Source organism: Carassius carassius, chromosome 2, assembly GCF_963082965.1.
Source record: "Carassius carassius chromosome 2, fCarCar2.1, whole genome shotgun sequence".
In the NCBI taxonomy this organism is placed as follows: Eukaryota; Metazoa; Chordata; class Actinopteri; order Cypriniformes; family Cyprinidae; genus Carassius; species Carassius carassius.
The window spans coordinates 43,600,566-43,623,552 of record NC_081756.1 but is presented as its reverse complement, the minus strand read 5'-3'; the positions used below and the strand labels follow the sequence as shown (position 1 = coordinate 43,623,552).

The following is a 22,987-nucleotide window of genomic DNA, read 5'->3' as shown; positions in this document are numbered from 1 at the left end:
GATGATGAGCTCATGGTGAAATGCTGCTTTTATTTTAGGATGAAGGCTTATGTGGTGTGTCTGACTACAGAGTTTAGAAACCATTTACAAACTCCCTGAACGCCAAACTTGTGTTTAAATCAAGCTTTACTGAAAACCAGTAATTACAACTGAGTCTGTGCTGCCAGTAGATGCACTTTCAATCCAGTGCTGAGAGGACTTGCAACAGAACATCTTCAGTGACACATGTAACGCTAAGAAGGGAAGGAAATCATTCTGTCAAAGGTGGGGAAAGAGTTAAAAAGTAACACCACAACTTTCCTCAACAAGCCGCATGATTTAAGGTACCATTAACGTTTGTGGCACAAATGTATGGAAGCTTTTTTCTGCAACTGAATTAAAGTTATAAACTTGTAATTGACCCTTCGCTGGGAGTTTGACTCTGGGCGATCTGACCAACGCCGAATTTGAGTTTATCTCAGTTTTCAGAATTGTGACAAAGTCAGATCTGCGAGACATAAACTTCCAATTGCGAGTTTATATCTCGCAATTCTGACTATTTTAGTATATGTCTTGGAATTGAGATTAAAAGTTAAATTTAAAGATTCAATTACTTTGAAACAGGCTTTGATACAAATGTAACAGGACAAGTTACACAGTGAATAATCCTTTGTTTAAATCACTAGTGTTGGCTCTGAGTCCACCTTGTCGAGTCCTAGTCCTTAACCAATTGAGTTTGTGTGGCAGATGTTTATTTAAGACTTTTGTCTTAATTTTATGCTTTAACTTTTTTTTTTCATGTTATACGACATGGAATCATATGTATGAGTCCATGTCAAGTTCTAATGAAACTCAATCCAAATCCAAGTTCATTCATAATCACAGTCCGCGTTTGAGTTGAAGTCCAAGTATTCCCAACTCTTCAAGTAACTAATGTCAAAGGATGAACAGCAGTAATAACGAAGTAGTTAACGAAGTATTTACATCAACTGACATTTTTTTGAACACACCAAATAAGGTGACATTGTGACCAGCATTTAAACAGATCAGAGTATAAAAATAAATATAGAAGTACATATCAGATGCCCAGACATCCAGATTTACATACAACCAGATCATTTTCATGTTCTGCCAAAAAGCATTCTTTCCACATTATTTTTATGCTTACATCAACAGTAGAAATTCCTTATTTAACAGTAACACATGGACTAACTTCTGACAAATGATTGTGTTGGAGTACATTGGCAGTGTCAAATCCAGATTCTGCACTTCTGCACTATAGTCGCCAACAAAACTGACCGTTATTGAGGAAATTCCAGCCAAACAGACAGTAATGCAATGAATGTTTCTCAGACAAAGTGTTGAATGCTAAGTGGACTGAAAAAACAAAAATGGATCGCATCTGTTGAGGTGATTTCAATGAGTCTGTAATAGGGGTGTCAAGCAATTCACAATGTAATCATAATGTTTTATTATTTACTGACTAGTTACATGAGCTTGCAAAAACATGAAGGTGGTGCATGCAGCTTGATTTGCTCTGACGGAATAGTTTATTCCATAATTAACTGCACTTTTTTTCATTTATCAGATTGCAAAAAAATAATAATCACCACGGAGCCCAGCACATTACATGCAAGAAAAAAATATAAATTGTGCACATTATTTACTAATTCGTTCCCTCGATGTACTAAAATGTGCACACGATTGTTCCCTCGATGTACTAAAACGTGCATTTAATCGTTCCCTCGATGTACTAAAACGTGCATTTAATCGTTCCCTCGATGTACTAAAACGTGCATTTAATCGTTCCCTCGATGTACTTAAACGAGCGCACACTTGTTCCCTCAACTACTTAATTGTCCGCATAATTTTCGAATTCGTTCTCTTCATTTATAAATCATGTACATGATTAAGCAAATTGAGGGAACGGTTTAGTAAATCATGCGGACAATTTATAAATCGAGGGAACAAAACGGAAAATCGTGCACATGATTTAGCCTACTTTTTTTGCGGGGCTCCGTAAATCACACATTTCATTTAAAATAAATAAAATAATAATTAGGAAGTTCGAATCAGGTCCTCAAGAGTTTTGCAGGACAGGAAGTCATTGCTAATCCACAGATGAAGGTGACACTGTTTTTGTGGCTGCCCTGTGAATCACAAATCGCACAGGACTAGATAAAGAGCAACCTTTACCAGAGTTAACTTAAAATACACGGACACTCAAAGTCTGTATTTATAGTGCATCATAAATATATGCATATCTTATAACAGACATTTTGATACAATCTAATGTTTATTATGTTTACATTATGTTGCTTTAGAATAATAATAATGTGCTACTGCAAATGCAATTATTTACAAAAAGACATAACTGACCCTTTGAATGCATTATAATGTAATATATTTACACCACTCTTAAAAATAAAGGATCTTCAATGGTTCTTTGTTACTGAGATGACTGGGTTACATCGTCAATATTTAGCTTGATTGTCATCTCCAGACAGAAAACTTAGGGTTGGGTGCAAACAATGCTTTGTTTAAAGTCCAATTGGTGAATGTGTAGAATATCTAAAGAGTGAATTTTCAGCTTTCCAATATTCACTGTCTAGATTATATTTCTAAAGTCTCACTGAGATCCAGACAAAGAAAACTGTGCGAAAATTGAGTTGTGTTAAATCTACTAAACTTCACACAAGTTCAGGTGCAGGTTACTGAACAAGCCACTGATTCCTTGAAGACACATTAAAGGGAGTATTATCTTTCTCACACTGAGAACAAGCAATCATTCGTCTCTCTACCTCCTCCTTCCCGCTCTCTCTCAGCAGTTGTGTTTTCAATAGAAATTTAAAAAGGAGTCTTAGAAGGTCCAGAATAAAAGCTCAAATGAATAAACATAGAAAGTGAAAATAAACATAATTAACATACTGTTTCTTTAAATGTCATATTTGATAATATTTCTAATAAATGATGTAACAAGGTGTAAAACGACCATATTTAATACACAAAAAGTCTGGACCCTTTAGGACACTTAAGTCACACTTTTAAAATTGCCCGCTTGTCTTTTAGAGACGGAATGACATCTTCAAACAAATGATGCTAGACCTTTTTTCTTAAAGCTCTCCTGAAGGTGATTCTGACGGGAATATTTGACAAGAAAGTGCCAATTGTTTATAATTTGAACAAACAGATTTCCCTGAAAAGTGGGTTTGATATTTTGTTAGAATGTTAAGATGTTAATACATTTTAAGTGCGTAACTACCTTTGGACTCTCTACTTCATCTCTCTCTTCCCTTCTGTTAAATTCACACCTCTGCTGGTGTTTCTATGTCCAATAATTGACGTACAAGCATTTTGTGTGTAACCACACCCTTAATAACAATTAATTTGATTATTAAATAATGAAAAGAATGCTATTCTATATATATATGTATATATATTATATATAGGCTATTTCTACTTCTGTATATAGTGCATTATTTAATTTTCAGTTTTTCTTATGGTGTTATATTCCATCTCCACTGTCTAATTCATGTCTGCACTATCATGAAGTTTTAAACTATTTTACTTTCTTCTGCACTGGAAGCTTGAAGCTAACTTCTTGTGTGTGTGTGTGTGTGTGTGTGTGTGTGTGTGTGTGTGTGTGTGTGTGTGTGTGTGTGTGTGTGTGTGTGTAAACATGGTAATAAAACTCTTTCTGACTTCTGAGATCAAGACAACTGATCAGTTATCCTGCGCAGACGGATCAATAATCTAATCAATAAATGAACCAGACATATTGACTCCGATATGTTTTGGCGGCTGATTCATAATATTAATTATATATAGTAATATACATACACACACACACACACACACACAGTTTTGTAAAGCTGAAGTGGAACCGAAACAACCTGTCATAGAACTCACTGGATAGAAATGATTCTGTTCTACAGAAGAAACTACAGAAGCGATTCAACACCAAACACTCTGCTCACGCTTTACAGGCTTACAAACAAACAGGCTCCTCAAATGTCTATTTGAAATAAGCAACAGGCACTTACTTTTCAGTGTCTGTCCTTGCGGCACTGAAGGCACAGGTTCAGCGACTGAGACTCCGTGTGACAGACAGTCGGTCAGTCAGAAGTGAAAGACTGTAGCTGCAGGCGTGTGTGTTTACCTGCTCTTTCACAAGAGACGAAATATACCATCATCCACAGCTGGAACAAATAAAAGACACGCGAGTAGGCTTTCTTTTTCTATTGGCTCTGTGTATTTTAGTGGAGGCAGAGCCTAATGTCTAAATGAAGTGTTTATTCTCGTGTTCACTGATCTGTATGAAATCCCTGTGACGCGGTCTGAATTACCTGCTGACACAATCCGACGACAAGGCATTTCACTCGCCTTCTAGACTTCCGGTGTGCCCAATTTCAACCCCCTGTCAAATTATTACCTCCCTTGTTGAAATTGTCTAATCTTAACCCTCCTACACACCTAAACCTGCCAATGCTAGAGGGGTAATAATCTGATTTCAGAATTGGGAACAACGAGCAGTGCAACAGGTGATGGCTAGTTCTATGCTTTTTTTTATTATTTTTTTTTATAAATGCTGACGCACCATACAACAATAAACCAGAGAATCACTGATAACATTTATCAGTATCTGTAAGCTTATATTTGTAACTATTTCAACGGTTTACGATGAACTCTTCCCTGCAGTGATATTAGCTGAAGTTGGACGCTGAACGCCTTCTAGCTGTCAAACTCAAAATAGACAATTGCGCCACTTCGTGGATAAAACACGCAGTTTGCCCAACAAAAGTTAATACATTAATATAAAAAACGGTTAACGCATTGCAACAGCTGATTGTCTGGTGGTAAAATATATAAATGGTTGATTAAACAGTTTTTGAATCGCTTGACGAGGTAGCATTAATTAGGTTCATGAAAATTCGAAATGAATATTTATTTGAAGTCGGATCTGTGATTAAATGATTCATTCACTAATTGGATTGATTCGTTCTCCAGTTCAAATGACTGGACATAAAAATGGTGGGGGGGGGGGCTTAACTGAACAGAACAGTTACTTTTTTAATGCAATGTAGTAGTGATAATTTCGATTCATTCAGTGATTCGAGTCTTCTGAAGCGATTTTCAGTAAGTCATGAATCACGAATTGCTTCGTTAAAAAGTTTTTTTCATTTTATTTTAATTTTTTTAAATAGATTTATTGGTTAAAAAGTAGCGCAAACAAAACGCCATGCATCTGTCGACTTAATGTCAATTCTCTCTAATGTTTTTTTTTTTTTTTGTCAAATATGGCTAACATCAAAAGACCAATGTTATTTTTTTCCATGCACATGCAGCAAGCCAAACGTTTTCCACAAAAACCTAATTTGCTCATGAACGTTATAAAATAATAATAATAATAATAAATCCCAATAGTAATAATAATTTATATTTGCAGCACGTTTTAATAAAGGGAAAAATAATGACTGCGCCTGCGAAAAGAAGACATAATAATATAAAGTTTTATGTATTGCATAAAAAGAGGCCTATATGCAGGTAAAAACAAATACATATAGAATAAATGCAGCCATCTAAGAGAAACGGAACACAAAACGTTGTGAATTAAATAAAATAGGCCTATACATACTGTAATTGTGCGTCACAGTTGATTTGCTTTTGTCAAATTTGCGTACAATTACAGAATGTCTGGAATTTGCAGTTAAATATGTCTAGAGATGCAGAAGAGGTTTGTGTTTGTGTGGACGCGCACCACACCGCCTCTCGCGCAGCTGGAGCTCCTCTGATCTCACGCGCACTGCTCAGAGCCCAACCGCGCTGTCAACATGTTTCTGCTCGGATTCAGACTGTGCCTGGCCATCATCTACGGGATTGTCCCCGAAATATCCAAAACATACATGGACATAATTTCAAACATGGAAACAAATCTAGCAGAAGGACAAGCGGCACTGAGAGATAAGTTCAGAGAGGTGGAGGACCTGATGGAGGACGCGCAGCAGAACCCGGAGGACGCGATGCAACAGGTTCTCTACTTTAAAACACTCCAAGTATTGTTCTTCACTAATGAATCTCTCTCGGAGTAGATTTGGAGAATGATTTTCTGTCATAACTAATAGCTGCTTAGCTTTAACAGCCTATATTATATATTGTATTGTATTATATACTCTATATATATATATATATATATATATATATATATTTTTTTTTTTTTTTTTTTTTTTTTTTTTTTTTTTTTCTACAGACAAGATTATAATGGTATAACTAATTTTATAGAATTAACTTACTGAATTTCACTGGAAATATTAATTTTTTTATATAAATGAACTGTATTTCTTTAGTCAATCATTACAGTATTACATTTTACACTGTATTTGGGATTTTAAGAACAAGTGGAAAATGTGCAGAATGTTTCATTTCATCCAAGTTAAATTAGCAAGCAGTTAGACGTAATTTACATTCGTTTTAAACGAGAGCCAGGCGCGAACCTGCGTCGAGCCTCATTCATACTGCCAGATGCGCTCGTGGAGATTTGCGGTGCTGGCCCGCGCGAGAATATAACCGAGCGTTACGAAACTGACTGCGTGAGTGTGGCGAGTGTGAACGGCTCGTCACAATACTTGATCCTGATTGGTCAAATTGGATTATCAAAAGAAAGAAATTAAGTACTGAACCCGCCAGTAGGCTGCAGCGTTTCACTGTTTTAATGAGTTTAGCCACTTAAATCGTTCATTCATCCAATTCGTTCAAAAGTCAGATCAATTTAGGAAGAAAACAAACACCGATGTGAATACTTTTGTCATTGATAATTACAGACACTATTGAAAAATAAACTAGCAAATCAGACAGCTGCTTTGGTAAATTGTTATACTGATAGTTACAGCTAAATACATTGCAATGGATTAGCTAGCTAAAATATATGTGGTGTGTACTTAGCACAGTAGCTATTCTCATACCTCATTCTCAGTACATGCTTTATTTTTTTTTCTCTGACCAGCAGTTAAATATAGTCCGCGCTTTTCTTAATTTTTGACGCTAAAGTTACCCATGTGCTGGGCGTTACCAATTGGTTCAATGGAGGGGGAGTATTTTTGTCTGATTTATTATGACAAACTCATATTTGATTAGGAACAAAATTATTGTTACAAAATTAATTAATTCTACATATTTTTCATTTGATCTACCGTGATTTTCACGTTGAAATATTGGGGGGGGGGGGGGGGGGGGTTGTAACTGATGGATTTGAATATTTGGGATAACCCTTTTATTTGCACACGTTTTCTTAGAGACTTCAGGAGGAATGGAGAACTTTTCCTCAGTTTACTTTTCCCATCTGACTGAAATGAGGCTTTGTATCGACCTGCTCTTTTAGATGGATCTGAGGTGGCAAGGCAAGATAACACAAGATAATTGACAGATCTCATCTGGGGCTTTACACATCCATTTGACAGTTTAGATAATTCCAGCCATCCGCAAAGCTCAGACACAATAAACCAAAAGCACAAGTCAGTTTGTAGAAAGTTTTCTTTCTTTTTTTTTTTTTTTTTTTTGAGTTTCATATTTTATACTTATTATATGCACATACTCAAGGAGGAAACAAAATAAATGTAATATGATGCAGCAGCTGATATTTATATCAAGTTGATCAGTCCAGTAAGTGATCCTCTTGAAATATCACTAAAAATATAAAAAATATTTTTACATTTACTTTATGAAAATCATTGAAGACTTCATAATAAAAAGACATGTCTGCCTCGTCCTGAAATATAAACTATAAATCAGATTTCCTGCATAGTTTTGATCATGTTGATAATTTAGAACCTTAAGAAATTTGCATATCAAATATGATACAATAGACTCTATAGGGTTGATATCCTACATGCTCAACTGAGTGATCTGAGAATGAGCAGCTTAAAAAATTAAATCAGTAGTTGCAATCAAGTACAAACCCGATTCCAAATAAGTTGGGACACTGTGCAAATTGTGATGAAAACTGAATGCAATGATGTGAAAGTTTCAAATTTCAATATTTTAATCAAAATACAACATACTGTAAATGACATATAAAATATTAAGTCCGGATGATATGGCGTCCCAGTTTTCCATAAGGAACTTCAAGTTTTGATTCGTCTGACCACAGAACAGTTTTACACTTTGAGAGCACGCCTAGGCTTCTGGATCATGTTTAGATACAGGTTTTTTTTTAGAGTTTTAGCCAGCAGTGGCGAATGGCACAGTGTATTGTGTTCACCGACAATGTTTTCTGGAAGTATTCCTGAGCCCATGTTGTGATTTCCATTACAGTAGCATTCCTGTATGTGATGCAGTGCCGTCTAAGGGCCTGAAGATCACAGGCATCCAGTATTGTTTTCTGGCCTTGACCCTTACGCACAGAGATTGTTCCAGATTCTCTGAATCTTTGGATGATATTATGCACTGTAGATGATGATAACTTCAAACTCTTTGCTCTTTTTCTCTGAGAAACTCCTTTCTGATATTGCTCCACTATTTTTCGCTGCAGCATTGGGAGAGTTGGTGATCCTCTGTCCATCTTGACTTCTTAGAGACACTGCCACTCTGAGAGGATCTTTTTGTACCCAATCGTGTTGCCAATTGACCTAATAAGTTGCAAATTGGTCCCCCAGCTATTCCTTACATGTACATTTAACTTTTCCGGCCTCTTATTGCTACCTGTCCCAACTTTTTTGGAATGTGTAGCTCTCATGAAATCCAAAATGAGCCAATATTTGGCATGACATTGTTTGACTGTTTACAGGGTTTTACATCTTTGTGTGGATGTGTGCTTCAGCGAGGAAAAACAGAGCACAAGCACCTAATTCCAAGTCTAAATCCACTCAGGACACTTCCAAATAAGCTCCTCTCGTGCAGTTTCTTTACTAAAACTTTTAAAAACAACACCAACCACAACATGCAACCAAAAAAAAACATTCAAGAATTCATGTCATCATGGGCTGTTTGGTTAAAATGTTATTTGCCAGAGAACTTCCTTTACATCTAATAACAGTACATGAAAAAAAAGAGTTTCCTCTTTGTGGCTGTACACATGATAAAACCTTAATCTATGATCTAACATATCTAATCTGAAACCTATTTTTTTCATATCTAACAATCATATATTAAAAGCTGTGATTTGTAAATAAAAATGGTAAATCCACAGTTTATCTATTATTAATGTTTTTGAATTTATAAAAATGTAATAAATCTATGAGTCTGAAATATCTTTGAGCCTATTGAAAACATATTACAATAATGCCATTTTATATATGTGCATTTAAAAGTTTTATTGCGTTTTTTTGTGTAATTAGTTATTAATGTAGATATGCTTGGTTTCTTTTTACCGTGATACACTTACATGTTTGGTGTTGGTAAGCAGAAAGCGTCCAGTTAAATGTGCCGTGGTTCTTTATGATGTGATGTTAAAAACTGTTAGACAGGAAGCCACAGCCATCACATGAGACGAGCTTGAGTGGCTGACGGTGTCTACACGCACTTCACGAATAGAGCATTCAGAGAGAAATGAGAGGCTTGTACTATTTTATTCTTTGGATATTTCCAATTTTCCCCTCCACAATACAGAATAAAATGCGTGAGTATGAATATGCTCTACATTTTTAAATTTCAGCTCAGAGATATGAGTATACAGGGTTGCCAACTCTCATGCATCTGGCGTGACACTCACGCCAAATGTGAGAGTTGGCAACCCTGATTAAAGTCATATAATTTTAATTTGAAAAGAGTGACTGTTGATTATAATCACATTTACTCTGTTGTGACAGTTATATTGAAATTAATGTTTTTATAAATCTGTGAATAAGTGTTGTGATAAAGATTCTGATTGAATAATTGATTACAATATTTACCTCCCATGATATTGATGTGTTTGCAGCTGTGCCTTGTTATAAGGTTCCAGAAACCTGTATGGAGCAAGCTAACGTCCCATCGTGAGTTTTGTTATCCTGTTAATCTTGTAACAACCCAGCTAACAAAATATTTTCTAAGAAGATTTTGCTAACTGGCTTGACTAAAACACTTAGGGAACGTTCCATTTTACCATTTTGTAAACATTACAGGAAAGTTACTTTTAAAGGTTACCTGAACCATCTGAAACTAATAAGTGTTAGCAATGTATAACTATGAATATTATGAATATGATGAATATTATTAAAGACCAGATAATGTAAAATGTAAGTTTTATTAATGTTACTAGAAAAGGCTTGTTCATAACTTTGAAAGAATCTTTTTAGAATGTTAGCCAAAGATCTGAGAACGTTCCGTTAGAAGTGAAAAGAAAGAAAGTTTGACATTATTGACCTCTTTTTTTTTTTTTTTTTTTAGAAGTCAGATGTATGAAATGGACAGGTTGTTTTACTGTCATGTAATATTTTATAATGTTTTATAATATTTTCGAACAGGTGTATTGAAGATGGAATGAGAACTTGCGTATCTAAAACCCCTAGGACTCCAATTCCAAATTTTTTCTCTAGACCAGTTTCCTCAGAGGTAAGGTTCAAGACAGTGGTTACTGTCTGATTGACTAACTTTAAGACTAAAAAATTAAATAAAAACCCATGAAGCAAGAAGTAAAGTTCAAGTGTCAGCAACATAGCAGTACAGGAAGATCATAAGGTCACATGCTGGATTGTGTGTCTTCACCTTTTTAACAGGAAATGTTTGATACAAAAAGAGGATATAAAATCTATGTCTCTGAAGAAGCATTAGAGAGGAGCAGCAGTAGACGGGAGAAAACTTATAAGGAAGTGAATTTGATTGTGTCTATTCTCAACGAGACTCTCTTCAAGGTCAGCAGCAGTTCAGACACCAAAGTACATCAAATTAATATATCTCTGTCCCTCAAAGCCTTGTTTTATGTGTGTTATGTTATTTTATCTTCTTTGGGCAACATATGCATTTCATAACTCTGTGGTTTCTTCTTCGGTCTATTTGCTTTTGTGGCATTGACACAGTCAAGCTCAATATTGCATGGGCAAAGTGTGTTAGGAGTTTGGCTTGGTGTGAAAGAAATTTGCAACCTTTCTCAACCCGTTCAACTCAGATTCATAAACACTAATCAGGTAAAATGCTTTCTCATCACACTATAATTGTAATTATAAACACTTTGTGGCTCTTGTGGACTTGTGCTGACGTCTTGCGTATTTTCACTTCTGTAAAAGTGTGCTTTTATTATTACAGAGTGCAAACGGAGTCTGTGTCTACTGGCATCTTGATAAAAATGGCAAAGGTCAGTATGGTTTTCACACCATCAAAAATAAACCTATATATAAACAAATGTACCGTCCTCTAGAATGGAGTTCGTTCTCAGATATTCTCAGTTACTTCTTTCAGAAACTGAAGTTAACGTCTACTGCTGTAATTGGCTAACTTCATCGCACAGTATCCATGCCCTTCTTTACCTCATGTTGTGTGTTTTGATGGCAAGCACTGTCTTAGAATCATACATTTTGATTTTCCATATCATGACCCCTTTAAAATATTACACCAATATACAAAATGTGGTCACATTATAAATTACCAATAGAATTTATGGTTTAATTCTTTTAAAGCCTAAACCCAACTGCTCCATTATTTTAATTCTGTCACAGCACATTTTTCAGGTTAAATGTTACAAGGTTGATCAAACAAGTTATTTTGTGAGGGACCATTTGCTTAAAAACAACTTTTAGGGGTTTTGAGGTAAGGGTCTGTCTGCAGCAACTCTGCAGACATGCTCTTGCACTCTGAGGCTTGCACTCTCAGACACCTGCGCTTCTGAAAAGTGACGTCACTTTATTTTTTAATTTATTTTTTATACTGGATCTCTGATCATTTTACAAAAGTAGCCAGGTGGTGAAGACAAGAAAAAAAAATGACAGTGTCACTACGCCACATTCACTCTCTGCTACCTGTGACATCACTGCACGATCAACACAGAATTGTGCATGCTTCCAATGGAGACGAGACGCTGTATTGGTTAATAAAAACTAATTTAGTACCATAACGTACAGGGTCCTGCAAGTCACCTATAGGACAAAAAGACAAGACCAGCAGAATATGAACAATGTGCAAAGTCTCTCATTAAGTATCATATGTCTTAATGTATACTTAGTTAATACAGTATAAGCCATATTAAGTGTTTATGATTTTCTTAAAAAAAAAAAAAATTATAGTAAAGAAAAAAATTTTTTTTGAGCAATGAGGTTACCCAAGTCTGGTTATTCATGGAATGAAAGTTGTAAGTGTTGTGTTGTTGATGTCAGTGAGAACGAATGACCATGGGAACAACTCATATATTTTGGAACTGTCATGAGTGTGAGAACTGATGTCATATATTACAGTTTTCATTTGAGCTGTTATTTTATTTTAATTTTTTTGCATTGACTCGTTGCATTAGTGAATGTATGTTTGTCTGTTTGTCAGCTAACTGGAGTACTGATGGCTGTAATACTACCATCGACAGAGGAGACTTTGTGTGCAGTTGTAATCATCTGAGCTTTTTTGCAGTGCTCATTGTAAGCATATTTGTCATGTGATTCTCTTCAGTCAACTTTTTGTTTCTTTTAAAATGTTTTTTTCTTAATTCAATAATGGACAGTTGTTCCACACAACCAAATTGTTTTTTGATAACATTAATGGATTTTTTTGAATCTATGCAAACTCCTTGCATTGTGACAACACAACTGAATGAGGAAGAATCTATGTGAAATATTAATGTTCAACCATATCAATTTATTCACTTTCCTTTAACTTAAACAGGTTAAGTTACATGAACATGTTTTGGGTTATTACAAACTGGCCAAATTTGTTCCACTTTATAATGAGGTTTGTTTCAAATTACTCATTTAAATTATGGACAGCTGTTCCATCCAATTAGTTTTAGTTACTTTAACTAAATGTTTTCTATAAAGTTACTCTCTTCAACAAAGTTTTTTTTTTTGTGATTTGTCTTGTAATGAGTCAAAAGACAAGATGTCACAAATGATCAAAGTGTATTTGTTAAACAAGCAATATATAATTACACACATTTAAATACAGTTGAAACCACATTACACAAAATAGCAGAAATATCAAACTACAGGCATTTATTGGCATTTATGGGTAACCAATCAAACCTTATTCCAGGAAAAGGCTCCAGAAATATTCCAAATGTGTATCTGAGTTCAGGAGGGTTGCTCAAGTTCAGTCCATATATCAGTCCCATCAACATGGGTGTAAACTTCTAGGTCCTGAAGAACTTTATCTTCCAACACTCCAACATCTGCTGGACTGTCTTCGATTCCCACGAGTCTTCTGGATCACCTCCTGATTGCTAGCAACGTCTGTATCCTAGAAGTATTTAAAAGGATGGAGTACTCAAATTCTTGTGTATTGATTTTACCAAAGCATTTTTTAACCTTGAAATATGAAAAATAAATAAATAAAACTCATCATAAACCCCATACTGCTAGGGTCTTTATTTGGATACTTCAATTTCATTAGTCTGAAGATGCAAACAACAAAATGTAGCCTTCATTTTTTTTTTCTAAAATGACAAGTTGAAAAATAAGTCAGTCAATCATCTATTTCCTTATGGGAAATACAGGCAAGCAGTCAAGATGGGATTCTAAAAAACATTACAGTGGAAAATAGTACTGGGCCAGATCAGCACAAAAAGCCACTGTCCGGCAGAGTTTAGCCAATATTCCCAATTAAAGGGATAGTTTACCCAAAAATGAAAATTCAATCATTAACTGCTCAACGGTATCGGTCATCTTCAGAACACAAATTAAGATTTATTTGATGAAATCCAAGAGCTTTCTGACCCTGCATGGTGAGCAACATAACTGGAATGTTCCCAGACCCAGAAACGTAGTAAGGACATCATTAAAACAGTCCATGTGACATCAGTGGTTCAACCGTAATTTTACTTTTTTTGTGCAAAGAAAACAAAAATAGCGACTTTATTCAACAATTCATCTTCAATATCATCTTCCGCCATTTTCAACAGCACGTAAATAATGCATGCGCGTTATTATATCGGGCCCGATCGCGTGGTTTCAGACTCGATCGGAATCGGACGTTACCTCCCGATCAGGACTCGGATATATAGCCTATATATTCTCATTAATTTTTAACACATCTTTTGTTATGCGGTGGCACAGAGCTAGACCCTTTTGACTCCACACAGAAACAGCAACGCGTGCGGCATGACATCACTTTGTTTTCAAGAGCTGGTGTGAATAAATATAGATTCAAACTCAAAGAGACATGATAGTTTGCGCATGACCTGATATTTCATTCGGACCCAGGATACAGCGAGATGAACATCACAGAGCGCTAAACTCTCATGCAGTGTGTGTTTCATTCATACTCGAAGCCGGAGCACGCTCTCGCGCTGATATCAGGATATTCCTAATATGGACAAAAGCGTCCAGCTATACTGTGGTGCTCACAGGAAAACAGAAACTTATGCAAACACGAAGACGTTAATATACGATCGCGACAATAAATTGTTCTTCAAGTCATCTCCAGCAGGTGATAAATAAAGTATGAACAATGCAGTGTTGATTGACATAGTATTTATTACAGTATAGAAACTATTCTGCATTATTATGTGATAAACAGTGTTTGTAGTATATAAACAAATCATTATTATTTGTTATTGTCCAGCATTTATAGATTTCTAAGCCAATTAAAAGCTAGAAATTAGAGAAAAAATAAAGTTGCCTATACTACCAGTCAGAAGTTTTTGAACAGTAAGCTTGTTAAGGTTTTTTTTTTTTTTGAAGTCCCTTCTATTCACCAAGCCTGCATTTATTTGATCCAAAGTACAGCAAAACAGTAAGATTTTGAAATATTTTTACTAGCCTATTTAAAATAGCTGTTTTATATTTGAATATATTTCAAAATGTAATTTATTGAAGATCCTGGATCTGTTTTTTCGCTCTTCTTTATTCTTTTTTTATGTATTATAGAAGTATCGGATCGGGACTCGGTATCGGCAGATACTCAAAATCAAATGACTCGGACTCGAGGACAAAAAAACCTGATCGGGACATCCCTAGTGAGTAATTAATGACATGTTTATTTTTGGGTGATCTAGCCATTTAAACACACCTGAACCAGTTAATCAAGGTTTTTGGGAATTTTAAAACAAAAACAAAAGTCTTACTAGAAGTTCCAGGCACAGAACACTGGCTTTCAAATAAAACAAATAAATAAACAAATAAATTGTTTTTGGGAGGCTAAGTCCAGTAAATGATCATCTTGAAATACTAAAAATTAAAAAATGATTCTTACATTTACTTTATGAAAATCATTGAAGATTTCACAATAAAAAGATATGTCTGCATCGTCCTCGTCGAGGGAAAAGACCTGAAAATATAAACTATAAATCAGATTTCCAGCATATTTTGATCACGTATCGATAAAAGAATATTATTTGAGATATAATTTGGTCTCAGTGTGTGTGTTTTTCTACATAATGGAAGTCAATAATAATCAGAAGGTTCGGTTACCAGCATTCTTCAAATATATCTTGTATTCTGCAAAAAAAAAAGAGGTCGTCATACAGGTTTGGAATGACATGAGGGTGAGTAAATTATGAATGTATAATATCCCCATAAGTCAGATTTAATAATAATATAATTGCAGTGATTGGACAGTATAAAATATGTTTAAATCATTTATGAAATAGGATGGAAAAAATGAGTTTTTTTAAATATATATAATTGTATAAAAAAAAGAAAAGAAAATAGAATACAAAAAGATTAGAAAGGTAGTTAGATTTTCTTTTAAGAGTAGAATTAGAATAGTGAGTGTTAAAGTTAGAGGGTCAAATAAAGATGGAAGAGATGTGTTTTAAGCCGATTCTTGAAGATGGCTAAGGACTCAGCTGCTCGGATTGAGTTGGGCAGGTCATTCCACCAGGAGGAACATTTAATTTAAAAGTCCGTAAAAGTGACTTTGTGCTTCTTTGATGGCACAATCAAGCGACATTCACTTGCAGAACGCAAGCTTCTAGAGGGAACATAAGTCTGAAGTAATAAAGTTAGGTAAATGGGAGCAGAGCCAGTGGTGGTTTTGTAGGCAAACATCAATGCCTTGAATTATTAAATTTTTTCAATAGCACACAATTGCAGTCCCAACAAGTGGAGTCTGATTCCTGAACGAATGACTCATGTGAGCCAGTGCTCTTTTTAGTGAATCAATAGCATGCTCACTATTTAATGAACCAACTGCATATAACACAACCAGTAGAGTCCTGTTTCTGAATGAATGACTCACATGAGCCAGTTTTTTTTTTTTTTTTTTTCTAGTGAATCAGTAGTGTACATTGCAACCAGTAAGGTCTAATTACAAAATGGAATTAATTACGATCTAGTTCATTTGAGTGAATCATAAACAATTATAGTCAGCCAGTGCAGTTAACGAACAGGATTAACATACTGAACCAAGTTATTCATTGTCTTTGTAATGATCCTTTACAAGAATTGTTTTGTTTCTGAGACGTTAAATCTGTTCTGTTGAAATCTAAAATGATCTCTTTGTTTATAACACAATGCTGACGGCAGTAAGTGCAGTACTGTGCTTTCTCAGAAATGAATGAATCATTAATGGAATCAGAATCATTACATTCCTAACAAATTTTATTCTTACTCGGAACAATTTTGCAACACCCTGGCTCTAATGTTTGTACAGCCAAATCAGGTTAAGTATAGGCTTAAATTTACTGTATAGATATGAATTACTTTTGGTGTGATTAGAGTAAACACAAAAGTAAATTCCTACAGTTTTTTTTATATAGAGATGAATAGCTGCAGGACCACCTGTGCGCCAGTGTCCTGAAAGAATGAATTATGTTTGATTCAATGTGTGCATGAAAATATGCATGCTGAAATATTTTGAGTTGATTTGCAATCTCAAGTTAGTTTATTTCCTATATCACCTTCAGACTTGTAGCAAAGATGAGGAATGCTGTGCGGGACAGTTGTGTGTGTGGGGTCAGTGTGCAAACAGCACAAAGGGAGACGCGGGAACCATCTGTCAACACCAGAGTGACTGTAATGAGGAGTTCTGCTGCGCCTTCCATAAAGGTATGAGCATTTGCATTATATGATTACCGGTATGCTGTCTGTTTAACATCTTGATCTGCACCTGCTGGATAATTCAGATTTAAACTACTTGTTTTCAATTTTCAGCCCTGCTGTTCTCAGTGTGCACCTCTAAGCCAATAGAACGTGAGCGCTGTATCATTTCAGCCAATCACCTGATGGAGCTGCTGTCATGGGATTTGAAGGGAAAGGGTCCTCAAGAGCACTGCTCATGTGCCGGCAGTGTTGGGAAGGTTACTTTGGAAATGTAATAGGTTACAGATTACAAGTTACCCTGTTTAAAATGTAATAGTAGTGTAACTTTTTCAATTACTTTATTAAAGTAATGTAACTAATTACTTTTGAGTACTTTTTGATTACTTTTCTAAATTTGTGAAAATTAAAGAATAATAAATAAAAGCATATACATCAACTCAAATACAGTTATCTAATAAGCATGTGACGTATTCTGTGTAATAAACTCCTGAAACATTGGTGTTTTTTTTTAAACTGCTGTCTCTGTATATGATGATAGTTTTCTCAAAATAAGTAAAATGCACATTAAGTGACACAAAGCAGTTCTAGAAATTGTGTTTATGAGCTCGTGTACTCCTATATTGAGACGGCAGGGGTTGAAAACACTGCGAGCTTCAGTAGGCCTATGTGTAGTAAATTAAACCATGTCTTTGCCATTAATTTACAGGAGGGGTGGACTGGGAAAAAAATTCAGACTGGAAAATTCAAACTCATACAAACAAATTCATGGACAAAACTATTTTTTGTATGGACCTGACATAAAAAAAGGTTTAAATCTTTAATTTGGGGATATGCAAAATAATTAAAAGTTCTCTCCTGAACTGCACCTTCACTTCCATTTTTCTCTTCAGTCTCTTTATTTTGCCCTGTTATCCATCTCTCTCATGACTTTAATACTCAAGATTGAACAAAACTATACTTTACAATACAATACTCTACAATGCTACAATATCTTTATAGAAAAAATCCTAATACTGTACACGAGTCATGTTTTTCCCTTACAAAAAATTAACATGCTTTTATTAGCCTATATAAAAGTAAAATAACCTTGTTTTTTTTTTTTTTTTTTTTTTTTGCAAATGGATAAATAAATACATTTGTAAAATAATTTTACATTTTTGGTTATCACAGTTAAACAATAGTAAACATTTTCTCTGGATTTATAGTTAAATATTAAAATGTTAATTTTCGTAAGGGTTGTGTTGTTGTCTGTTGTAGCTCCCCCTAAACCTATAAAAAAAATCTGATTTTTTTTTTTTTAGCTAAATTACTACTGTAACATCACAACATATAATAATGATGTCCTTTATATAGTATTTTGAGTGATGACTGATGAGCAACGTGCTGCTGCTTGATTAAACAAATAAAAAAACAAAGACTAAAAGGCATCTTTACAGTTGAAACTGACCTGAAACCCTGAACAGTAGTTCAGCTTCTCTGCTCCAGCAGTCCACCCTACTCACACACACACACACACACACACACACACACACTCTCTCTCTCTCTCTCTCTCTCTCTCTCTCTTTTTTTTTTTTGCAAATGGATAAATAAATACATTTGTAAAATAATTTTACATTTTTGGTTATCACAGTTAAACAATAGTAAACATTTTCTCTGGATTTATAGTTAAATATTAAAATGACTGGATTCTACAAACCAGACTGTATTATTTCCGCATCCCGGAAATGATTAGGACGGTATGTCTCAGAATAGTCAGTGCAATTTGGGAAAGAAGTCAGTTAAATCTGTATGTGGATGTGTGTAAATATTCAAATGTAATCCCCTTTGTAATCGTAAAAAATTTCATAAGTAACTGTAATTTAATTACTCATTTTTTCTTAGTAACTGTAACTAATTACAGTTACAATAATTTTGTAATTAAATTACGTAACGCCGTTACATGTAACTAGTTACTCCCCAACACTGTGTGCCGGTGACCTCCAGTGCCAAAATCTTGGGTGGAAGCAGTTATCATCTGGCTGTTTTCACTTAACATGACATACATATGTACACAGGGTGCGATTTGCCGGGGGGGAGAGAAGCACCCGGCTGCAGCCTGCAGATCGAGGCGGGGCTGCACCTGGGGCGGGGTTGCACGTGCAGCCCCGCCCCACACCTACTCTGATTGGTTCGATCGTCTTTCATGGACTTACATGATAGGAAATGTGTGCCTAGTTGGTGTAGGACGGAGAAAGCTGTTTAAAAAGCTAAAAACGCTGTGCAGATTTACAAAGCCTTCATAATGCACTAAAGAAGAAAAATAAAACATTAGCCTGTAACTCGCCATGTCCCTGAAATGATTGTTTTGTTAAATTAAGCTGATCTTTAGGCTAACATACGAATATAGTAAATTAATTGGGTTGATTATCCACAGTAAGACGATCAGGTCTTCAGATAGAAGAATGGAATTATGAATTAAATAATTTTAGAAAATTGTATTATTTCATATCATCAGAGTATGAGAAAGGAAAATGAAAGGGGTATATTATTACTGTTTTAATTTATATAGCATGAAAAGACAATTATTGTTACAAATAATTATCCGTCATGCAGTTGATAAATGACACTGCAATATTCTAATGTGTCTGCCAATTCAATTTTTATGAAACTTTTAATTTTCTTTACTACATTGCAAAACATAGACTTTTTCTCCCCTTTATTTCAGGAAAATATGCTGCTCCCCGTTATTTGAAAGTGAAGACATCGATAAACTTTTATTTCTATCAGCTAGTGATGATTCTGAAAGGACATACCTGTAAACCGTTGCTATAGTAACGAACACAATTTCATGATAATTGTGCTCTTATTTTAGTGCAGTCTTACAGCCACTGTCAAATATTGAGATAAACTTTATAAAGTATCATCTATTTATATTAAATTGGTATCTTCTCCGATATCCATTTTGTGACCATTGAGCCGATTCTTTTCAATCAGCAGGAATGATTCGGGATATTGTAGCCTACGTTTAATGTGGCTTAATGCATTAAAACAGTGTTTTTAAAAGACCAAACTCAGTAAACAAATTAATAATAAAGCATTCTATTCACTGACAGGCAGATGAGTCTAGAATAAGAATACAATGTGTTTAATTACGTGTTAAGCGTTTTCCTCCCATAGAAAACCATTAGACTAAAAGGAAAACGCGTAACGTGGTGTAATGCATTAAAACGTGTTTTAAAATGAAATCAGTAAACATTTTTAATAACACATTTTATTTACAGACAAGCAGGTTATGGGTGGAAATTAAACGCTTTGTGTTCGTATTCTGTGCTCATATCTGCTTGTCTGTGAAAAGAATGCTTTATTAATAATTTGTTTACTGAGTTTGGTCTTTTTAAAACACTGTTTTAATGCATAAAGCCACGTACTTTCACGTTAAGCGTGCTTTTAGAATGTCCCAATTATTAATTTGTGAATTAATCTGGTCAAGAAGAGTAAACTTGCAGCAGCTAACATCTCTTGATTCAATAAATCAGACATAGTGAGTCAAGTTAACAACAAAAAACTGCATTATAGGAAAGGCTTTGTAAAACTGTACAGCGTTTTTAGCTTTTTAAACAGCGTTCTCCGTCCTATACTAACTACGCATGCATTTCCTATCATGTAAGTCAATGAAAGACGATTGAACCAATCAGAGTAGGTGTGGGGCGGGGCTGCACGTGCAACCCCGCCCCAGGTGCAGCCCCGCCCCGATCTGCAGGCTGCAGCCGGGTGTACTTGGGGGGGGGGGGTGCGTGGGATTTCCCCCTTTCTGGTCAATGTATCCCTCTGCTTAATTATAAAATTTAATAAATTTATGCCCCCCCTCAAAGTGATTAGTTCTACTACACTAGTGGCGAGACGGATCACAAAACTTATCAGGGATCCGTGGTTTGATTAAAGTCAATTTTATTTTAAAATGCGCTACTTTGGCTGGCTCTGATATCTGCCGCGCAGCCTCTGTATTCACCAGACTCTCTGCAGACTTGCTCAATGTCCCGCCCACAACGCTATCTGATTGGTTACACCTCACGAGTAATAGCCTATCAACACTTACGAGTCGGTTGAAGCCGGTCTGCTGGGCATTGGAGTTGTTAACTTGACGTCTTTGTCGCTAGATTTAGATTTAGCACAAGCGCGAGCCTCTCTTCTGTATCTGCTCTGTTCAGTGAGCGCAGAGAGGAGCAGCACTGTCAGTAAAAAAAAAGTTATTCTGTTGCTTCTAACTCTATTTTACAAGCAAGTATAGCCGACTTCAGTCACAGCTCAACCACTGACTCTATCGTATGTGTATTTGATTTCATTAGTGCAGATTAATGTTTGAGAGCTGGTTCTTAATGGACTGCGTTTCAGTCATTATAATATTCATTCCGTTGTCTGACAACAGAAACATTAGAATACAGTAATAAAAACAGTTTTATTGAGAATTTAATTAAATGGCTAAATTAAATTGCAGTATGTGAGCATAAGGAGGCAATACAATACGATAATAAATACATATGCTAATTAGCGCATGACGTCAATTAGTTCATGTTCTCATGGTTTATTTTTATGAATTAAAATGTTTCAAAACATCCCCCCGTTTTTTTCACAAATCGCACCCTGTATGTACATATTTAAATATTACTTATTAATATTTAAACACCAGACCAAGTATTTTTTTTATTCGCCATTTGTCCATTTAAAAATACAGTGAAACAAATATTTTGAAATATTACTATTTGAAAGAACGGTTTCTATATTGTAATGTATTTTAAAATGTAACTTATTCCTGTGATGCAAAGGTACATTTTCAACATCATTACTCCAGTGTCACGAGATCCTTTATATATCATTCTAATATGATTTTTTTTTTTATTAAATACATATAGTGCACATATCAGCTTAAAATGACCCCATTGACAATAACTTCCTAGCCAAACTCTAGTTTTTAGTGATCAACTTGTTTATATGCACTTCAGAAAAGGTGTGTGTGGGGGGGTATGCACTACTGGTAAAAAAAATGGGGTTATTACGTTTTTGTTTTTTTTAAAGAAATTAATCCTTCTATTCAACAAGGTTGCATTAATCTGATAAAGAGTGACATTAAAGTAATTTTTAATGTTACAAATGATAGTAGTTCACATAAATGCTGTTCTTTTGAACTTTTTATTCGTCAAAGAATACTGAAAAAATTGATCAGTTTCCACAAAAATATTAGGCAACAAAAATTTTCAACATTGATAATATAAGAAATGTTTCTTGAGCTGCAAATCATTGTATTAGAATGATTTCTGAAGAATCATGTGACTCTGAAGACTGCAGAAATGATGCTAAAAAATCACAGGGCTGAATGACATTTCAAATATTTGTCATGTGACTATATTACTGGAGTTTTGCTCTGTATTTTAGATCAAATAAATGCAGCCTTGACTGATACGTCACTCTCTCTCTTTCAGACGAAGTGCGCTTTGCCTGAAGAGTCAGAACTCCAGTGAGGAGGAGCTCGCAGATCACCTCTATCTACTCTGAGATTGACTACATCATCTAGTGAGATTCAGCCTGTTTGAAAGACAGATGAAGAGAAGCTACTGAAACAGACATTAACGCTTCATCGTCACTCCAAAGCGTTGTAGGAAACGCCTTCATCATAATCAACCAAACAGCTGTGAATGCGCAGCAGAAGGCCTGAATCTAAAGATCGTTCACACTGACAGCGATTTGAAAGCATCAAGCTGCCTGGAAGCCATACATTTCCAAAACAAGTCGATGATTTGAAGGGACAAGTGTGATGACAATAGTTGGGGGCATCAAATGGTACGACAAAACTGAAAAAAAAAGATAACTTCAGTGAGTGTGAAGGCAGTGGTCACATGTGAGATAATGTAGTCAAGATGACCACATTCATGCACTTTTTCATTAGA

General features: G+C 35.1%; 1 protein-coding gene, 1 long non-coding RNA gene and 1 pseudogene across 2 annotated transcripts in view; 2 read left to right on the top strand and 1 right to left on the bottom strand.

Moving 5' to 3' along the window:
- The window catches only part of LOC132099092 (F-actin-monooxygenase MICAL2-like), a 48,513-nt gene extending 44,187 nt beyond the window's left edge, over positions 1 to 4,326 (bottom strand). The window contains exon 1 of the mRNA XM_059505540.1: positions 4,023 to 4,326. The gene's annotated coding sequence lies outside the window, so the exon portion shown is untranslated. The remainder of the gene's footprint in view (positions 1 to 4,022) is intronic.
- A 6,639-nt stretch (positions 4,327 to 10,965) lies between these two features.
- LOC132098269 (uncharacterized) lies at positions 10,966 to 13,268 on the top strand. Its single transcript, XR_009422851.1, has 4 exons — positions 10,966 to 11,075; positions 11,194 to 11,242; positions 12,418 to 12,509; positions 13,120 to 13,268. It is a non-coding gene; the product is annotated as an uncharacterized LOC132098269 (long non-coding RNA).
- Positions 13,269 to 16,838: 3,570 nt separating this feature from the next.
- LOC132098285 (dickkopf-related protein 3-like) lies at positions 16,839 to 22,984 on the top strand (annotated as a pseudogene).
- The last annotated feature ends 3 nt before the right edge of the window (positions 22,985 to 22,987 follow it).